Source organism: Convolutriloba macropyga, unplaced genomic scaffold (genome assembly GCF_964194025.1).
Source record: "Convolutriloba macropyga unplaced genomic scaffold, txConMacr16.3 SCAFFOLD_1996, whole genome shotgun sequence".
Classification (NCBI taxonomy): domain Eukaryota; kingdom Metazoa; phylum Xenacoelomorpha; order Acoela; family Convolutidae; genus Convolutriloba; species Convolutriloba macropyga.
Genome location: NW_027451595.1, coordinates 19,997 through 28,802, shown reverse-complemented (window position 1 = coordinate 28,802; position 8,806 = coordinate 19,997).

Sequence of the window (8,806 nt, the reverse complement as noted above, 5' to 3'; positions counted from 1 at the left end):
ATTCCAAACAAAAATTGGAATCAAAAATCAAAATAATGCAAATTCTCCAGAAAAAGCTCCTTAAAACATGTGCCAAATGTCTCTAAAACCCTGAAAACGCTGAGGTTTATAGGCAAAATATATATTAAATAACACTTGGCTTAGGCCACCAGAGCATTAGCACAAAAATCATTGTTCTGAACCCTTCCATAGCTCCAGACTCTACAGTTCAGTAAGGCAAATTAGTACTAGGAGAAGACAATTATTTTGATCATCTATCCCTAATAGCATATGAACAGTGACATAATATTCTGCATAAAATGGACGCTTCAAAGATAACAAGGTTAAGAATGCAAGAATTGTCATTAATCAGTAAAAAAATTTTTTATCAAGCCTAATTTTTGCGCCTAAGTTTCTGTCGATTGGAGTTTTGAGTCGATTGGAGCTTTTTAAAAAGGCAGTGACCACGACCACGAGTATTATGAAAGTCTACATTTTAGCCCTTCCGGAATTGCACATCAAAATACAAGAAAACGTGCCACTGACCCTAATTTTACTTCGCCCCACGGATGCCTTTTAAGAAGTACCAGTATAACAAGCTGCTTAACTCAAATTGACAAATTCAAATAATAAATTCAACATGACGCAATGTACAAAAAAGTGATCAAAATTCGACAAAAACCAATTCGGTAGCAAACACCTCTCAAAATTGGTTTTCCTCACATAGATAAATTTTAAGCAACCAAGACATGTGCTTAGAATCCTTTGAACCAGATCACAACCAGTATTAGTCCAAAAAAATTGAAACTTTGCGTAAAAACAGAAAAATGTGGTTTAACTAAAATTCAATTTTTTTTGAATATAACACTATATGAATTTGAATTATCAGGAAACGACAATGGATGCACCCACACACTACAAACACAATTTTGTTATAACCAGTATAAATGCAGAAACTGCAATCTGCTTAAGAGATTACTCACCCAAAAATGAAACTACACTAAATGATGATTAAAATGTCTCTAAAACATGTCAACATCCATCGACGCTCCCCATTCCCTCTGCACAACTCAAGTACAAAAATCAAACCACACAACAAAGACAAGAATTATTTTCCATCTATCGCCTATCACAGCCCTTTAATGTCCTATCTCGCCTTTATCCCTTCTACAGTTACGAAACACAAATTATTTTATATTAATTACTACGACATTATTGGCATCATACTAAATACTAGGAAAGCACCATAGTGAAGGAAGTTGTCAAGAATTTTAAAAGTATCATTAACACTGAAAGTCTGTGCAGTCAGTTTAAACTCACAAACCAGTAGTATAATGCTCTTATAAGATTAATAATTAAATTAAATACAGTTAGTTACAGGGTAAGATCCTGCCCTCTTCGGCTTTCAATGTCGCCAATTCTATATCAGCGCCAACAATGCAGTACTAAATACAATTGATATTCCCTTAAACTAAGTCCCATCATCCTCCCTCTTCGGGGAAATCTTCAGATACTGCATTTTTCAGGCTGGACGAACTGTTATCAAACCAGTGAACGCTTTTTTACCCACAAACCTGGTCCAATTGCTGCAGCAGCCAATATCAACATAGCAAACAGTGATATTAAAATATATGGTGCATATATTTCACAAAACTTATCAAAAAATCTCAATGAAACATGTAAACACTGCATATGTCAACCACCAACCACAATTTCCATATTCATACAACCTCCTCGCATCCTCTAAGCCGTACGAAAACCAGCACAGCAACCAGAACCTTTTATACTTGATATTAATAAAAACACAATTCACAAGATGACATCAAAATAAGAGGGCACTTGAAAGCTAGAAAAAAAACATATAGACAATTAGCAAAAAAAGAAAAAAACAACTAAAAACCTGAGTATACCAAACGAGCAAAAAACGGAGCACCAGAAGCTAATTCTCTGCGTCATCCAGAATATCAGAAGTTTGTCCTGAAACACAGTTGCTATTACTGAAACACAAAGAAAATACTTCCTTTCAAAGTCCGTCTCGGTCTTTTGGGATCAGTTTTTGAGACATTAATCACTAATGAAGAAACTCTAGCTCAAGGTATTATCATTTTTAAGGAACAGAATATCTTTATAATATAGACGTCTATTAATGTCGAGTTTTTAGTACTGATGTCCCTAAAAAACTTAACAGTTTAACAGCAAGTAGAAACTCTACTTAACGGCATAATCGCCAAATGAGCTACACCAACAATGTTTTGTGATGATATGCGCACCACAACCTATATTAACGATACATGATTGTTAAAAAAGAATTAGAAATCTACCAGTAATACGGATGGCGACAAAATAACATGCGCCTCACAGAAAATTAAGGGTTTTTCAATTTCAAAAACAAAATCCAATTAATTTCAAAAAGACATAGCCATTAGAATATTTAAAAAAACTGGATACAGCAAAGTAATCAAAACCAGATTCTAAAATATGCTTTTACATGTTTCCATGCCGGAAATAGAGATCACTAGGGGATGATACAGGCAAAGAAATTCGTAAGCAATTCTGTGTATCTGAGCATTTAAGGAAAGTGACTCTACGTAGCGCCACAAATAAAAAGCAACAGGACATCTAGGAATGAAAGCAACATTTCAAAAATTCGCATTTTTTTATCCAGGTTTCACTAAGCAGTTCCGTTTCCACTGATTGTTTCACTGTGCTTCATCGAAAATTACTTCAACTAAACAGTACCGAATATCATATCCCAATGAAGTTACAGCCGGTTAGTTTCTTTCAATAATACACAAGGGATATTTCTCAGATTGATTTAAATGGCACCAGAAAGTCAACACACTATAATTAGGTATTGAGTTGAATAGTTGTTTCAAGAAAAAAAGCATCTACTTGCCGTCTACGTGACCAACGAACAGGCCAATGAAGTAGCAGGAGAAATAGTAAAGCTGTACTTACAGCGTAGCTACATTCCTAAAAGAATACTTAGTGACCAGGGAAAAACTTTACGTCGAAGTTAATTCCCGAGTAGGCAAGTCTACTGGAGGTAAGGTTGAAACAAGCCACAAAAAAAGCACCTTTAAACAATAGCAGCAGTAGAACGATCGCAAGGATCCTTGAAACGTATACTTAAGCTCAATACAGAGGCAGAATGGAAAGATTGGCATATATATGTTCTCTTAGTGACCTCCATTTATAAAACATTATACTATTCAGCGGCCACACATAGAACCAGACCGAATTGATAAAGAAATATAACCGAATTAGTCTAGGAGCAGGAAGCACCACAGAAATGAACAAAAGCTATAATACCGCACCCAGTAAGAGTGACATAAACGTTACTCTCTGTGAACAATAAACAACATAAGCCCTTGCAAAACCTGCACTTTACTCACACCGGGTAAAAACAGCAGTACCAACAGTTATACTACGAGGAGCACCAGTACATCTCCTGCTTTTTGACCCTTCAAGTTCGGATGAAGCAGCTCCTGAATCGTTAAGGGAATGCAATGGCAAAAGTTCTCATACAAATATAGCCTATTGGAACCCAGATGAAGAGGGATAACAAGAATAACGGTGAAATATTAGAAAGATTGAATTTCGTCAGGTACAACTTGAAGTTTTTGTACTACTAGTATCATCCGCATCCTCTTACAATGCAAAATCAGATCAAGTAGCCCTGAGCGACAGTTAACTGCCCTCAGAAACACCAGAGCAACAGTTTGAGTAAACTGAAAATAGAGCGGGAGCTAACAATTCTCAACCGATGCGCAGGCTAATGAAAAGCTCATTAACGCAGCTCGGAGAGAAAAAAGAATCAACAGACAAAACATTTCGTGGACTTAGGTTAAGAGAAAAATTTTATATCACATAGAAGACCAAACAAACCCACATGTAAATGAACTATCAGACGCCTAGTAAGTCCAAACCCAAAAATGCTAGAGCGCGATATGAACAAGAAAAAAAACTAGAGGCAATGGAAGCATCAGCACAGTCCGCAAAACAATCAAAAAGACCAAGTAGACAGACCAAATTAGGTCTAGTCAAATCTAGCATAGCAAAGTGTTACGGGACATAACCAAGCACTTCAGAAACGAACTCAGTCAGCAGATCAGATCTCAGACCAAACAATTGTCCACAGGCACATCAAACGAAAATCGGAACCATATTAGTCAACAAATCTGTTTAAAAAACTCAATTGCCCATCAGTTTTTCCACAATCCCGACATTCACCTGCACACTGTTTATCAGCAGATCTGGCAAAAGGCTTAGCAAAACTTGTTAAATGAGTAATAGTAGAAAGTAGTAATAATGGAAAATAACAGTTAAAAAAGAAATAGAATTGTCTGAATGAAGTAGACACTCAATCCTTCAAAAGCCTGCCTGTGGCTACGATAAAACTTTGAATTAGTTTTTAACATAGCTTTTGATCTCATTTGTCAAGTATTGACACCCTGACTAAAGTATATATATTCATTCGAAAGCACGGACCCGACACAGTCCCCAAAAAGTCTACGTAGTTACCCAAAAAAAGCCCGACATTGACCGCGTCCAACACTCCAATGTTCAAGTAATTGAATTAGTGATGAATCTGCTCGAATTTGGAATCTGGTCGAATTTCTCAAAACATATACAAAAATGCTTCAAGTGATTCTTTTGCACTAGAATATCAGGCCGCTGGCGCTTGACATCAAAGTAGCCAAAATTTTTGTCAAAAATGAAGAAAAAATTGACTTAAGAGTAAAAGAATGAACCCCACCAAAGTGCACAAAAACAGACTAATATGTGATTTGATATACATCGGACATTCATGTCGTGAATTAACCCCAAATGAATTCTATGGCTACTTCTAGCTACTTTTAGCAAAATCCAACCTAAATCAGCTACCAGAAACCTTCTGTCCTCATTTTATTTTAAAAAAGTAACAAAAAATCAGAAATTGTGCTTAGAAAAGTATACTACTAGCCTAATGCTACCGTTTAACATTGTCCCAATTTTCCCAGAATCAGCAGTACTAATTTTAGCCAGAATAAGCTGCAAAATCAGCAGAATGACTACAGCGAAAGTTAGTTATTTCCCTCTAAAATGATATTTTTTTATAGCAGTTACCTATACCATCAACAAAATCCCCCCACATTTGTAAATTTTATATGAAAAAGTACGCTTAAGAGTTCATTGATTAACTTAGCTCTATAAAAGTGAAGCCCAACCAAAGCCATTTGAATTAACTAAAAACCTCCGGGTTCACCGCAGATAAACCATCATAATTCAAAAAATAATAACTGAAGCAGACCAATTTTGCTCTGCAGTGTTTTTTAGCCACAAGAAATTTCGGTCATGTTTGAGCCCGATCAGAGAGTATTAAAAATGCGGTGGCCACAAGCACCCTGAATATTGACATCTTTATGGTTTGCAAAGAAATTCACACCTTGCTATTATTACCAAAAAAATCCTTATGATATCCAAACTTATTAAAAACATGATATTTTGGAAGAAACGTTAAGTGACAAGCAGAAATAAATGCAAAAAACTGAAGTACAAAGATGTCACTTTTTGAGAAAAAAACTGAACTAGAATTTGACTCAAAAAATGGTATCAAAAAGCTAACTTATGAGCCCAACGTAACTCCCTATTAGTTTTACAACCCTAAAAAAACTCATTAGGTTGATCAAAAAATTAAAAAGCTTGGAGAAAGTGAAAAAAATATATTTGCAGTTATTTGATCAAACTGAGTGACAAATTTCAGATTGATAAACTCAAAGTTCGGACGCCAATTCAAGCACCGAACTGTTTCAATGGTCACCAATCTCTTAGTTTTTAATAAGTTCTATAGATTGCCATCTTTGCTTAAAATGAACTATCTGCAAACTCCGATATCTTATTCACCAAAAATGGGGAGTCAAAAATTAAAAAAAACAAACACTCCAGAAAAAGCTCAACAAAACACGTAACAAATATCTCTAAAACCTTATAAAAGCTGACAACTATAGGCAACACTTCTATCCAATAGCACTTCATATAGGCCGTTTTGGCATTACTAGACAAGTACATGCCTCCAAATATCTCGATTTGTGCAAAAATTCATGACTGAAAACGAGCATCCTGGAAACATTAATCAATGTTCTGACCCACTTCCTGGCTATAAACCCAACAGTTCAGTAGCGCAAATTAGTACTAGGGCCAGACAATACTTTTTTCACCATCTAGCTTTAAAAACATATGAACAGTTACAAATTATTCAAGATGAAAATTGACGCACCAAACATAGACAGGTTCAAATAGCAAAAACTGCCATAAATCGGTGAAAAATGATATATTCTAGCCAATTTGTTGCGCTCGAGAGTTTCTTGAGTTGCATTTGAGAAATGCAGTGACCACGAGGACCCTGAAGTTCTACATTTTTTTTATTTTCCAGAAATGTACATAAAAACCCAAAAAAACGTACCACTAAACGTAAACTTTCTTCATACATACTCCAAACTGATATTTTCAAATGGCTCAACAACAAAAAATTGCTCAAAATTGAACAAATATTGAAAAATTCACATAATTTTTCAATCTGATTCAATTTACAAAATTGATCAAAAAGTCGACAAAATCAAGTTAATTAGCATAAACCTCTCGAACATAGTTTTCCTTGCATAAACCAGTTATAGGGAATCGAGAAATATGTTTAGAATCCTTAGAAGCAGATCACAACCAGTATTGGACAGACAAATTTGAATAAAAACGGAAAAATGTGGTTTTACTAAAAGTTACATTGTTCTCGAATATGTCAAAATATAATATCGAACCATCAGGAAACCAAAATTGATGCAGTCATACACTCCAAAAAAAAATTGGTAGTAAATACTTAGTATAAAGAGAGGAAACTGCAACCAGCTTAAGAGATTACTCGCCTACAAACGAAACTACAATAAACGATGATGGAAGTTGCTCTAGAACTAATCAATTTCCATCGGCGCTCCTCATTCCCCCAATAACAGCCAGGCACAAACATTCACTAATTTTTAACCCACATAGCAACAATAGACACAACAAAACTGTGGAATTACTACTCTTTATTTTACTATCATGTACTTATCTGCTATTATAATCTAAGTTTCCATTTATCTTTTATCATATACCCTTTATGTCCTAACTTGCCTTTTATCATATCTGCAGTTATAAAACTACTACGACATTAATGGCACTATGCTAAATACTAACAAAACACCATAGTGAAAGCGGCTGTCAAGATTTCCAAAAGTATTATTATCACTAAAAGTAGGTCTAGTCAGTTTAAACTCTTAAACCAATAGTATAACTCTCTTATAAACTTATTAACAATATGAAAAACGGTTAGATACTTATTTAGATCATGCCCTCTCCAGTTTCCAGTGACCAATTCCATATCACCTCCAAAAATGCATTACAAAAAAGTATTGATATTCCCTAATACTGTTGATATTCCCTAAAACCATATCTCCAAAAACTGCCCCAGTGCTACTTGAAAGTTTTCAGGCCGGATGAACATTAGCAAAGCAGTGAACAATTTTCCACGCACCAAACCTGGCCAAATTGCGAACAGTGCTAGCAGCTAATATCAATAAAGCGAACAGTGATAAAGAAACACATGTTGCATATAGTTTACAAAAATTATTCAAAAAGCTCAATGAAACATGTAAAAACTGCATAGGTTAACCTCCAACCGCAATTTCCAAAAGATACCACCTCTTCGCATCCTCTAAGCCGTACAAAAGGCAACCAGCACCATTTTATACTTAATACTAACAAAAAACACACTTCTCAACTAAAGCATCTAAAGTAGAGTAGACTTAAAAGCTAGTAAAATACATATAGACAATTATAGAATTAAGAAAAAAACAACCAAAAGCCTGAGTATACCAAAAAAGCGAGAAAATAATCACCGGAAAGATTAGAAGAATTATGTGAGCCGACCCAATTATGCGAACCAGAATACCTGAAGACAGTCCTGAAACCCAGTTGCTTTTAACGAAACACGAAAACAATACTCCCTTTCATAGTCCTTCTCGGTCTTTTCCGATCAATTTTTGAGACATCACTCAATAATGAAGATACTCTAGTTCACCGAGTTATCTTTCTTCAAGAATCTAATATCCTTATAGAAGAGACGTTCATCAAAATATAGAATTTTTAGTAGTTTCCCCGAAAAAAATTTACATCTCAACTGCAAGTAGAGTCTCTACTTAACAGACGGACCGCAAAATGAGTTACGCCGACAGTGTTTTGTGATGAAGTTTGTGATCACAAACTATATCAACGATAGTGGATCGTTCAACCTAGAACATTTCTGCGGAAAGATCCTCAAGGAAATAATGGCAGCCAAAACCGAAGTACAGAAACTACGAAATGATACCAGAAATTCTTAACTAGAGTAAAAAATGATATCAGCAAATCAACAAAAAGGATCCGTCCGCCTCGAAATAACACCAGCAGTAGCCCAAGAATTGCTATGAGCAATGGATGATGCGGTGGAATCACAGGAATGTTTAGTTCTTGCAAGCGAACATTCCAAAATTTCAAAGAAATCAACCAATTAACTGGCAGTTTCAATAGCATTATAAACTGCGTCATAAACATTTTAGCCCAGTCAGATGAAATTTTTTTTCTTAGTTGCCGGGGAACTTGCTAAACTTTAAGAAGTACAAAACGGAATTAAAGGAAACCAGTGATATGAAAACATTCAAACCAGAGCTCATTGAGAAATTCGAAACTTATGTGCCAATCAAAGTTTCGTTCTCCCTAATGATTACTGTCTCCAGCGAAAACTTAGCTTTACATATCCAATTCATGTAATTATACC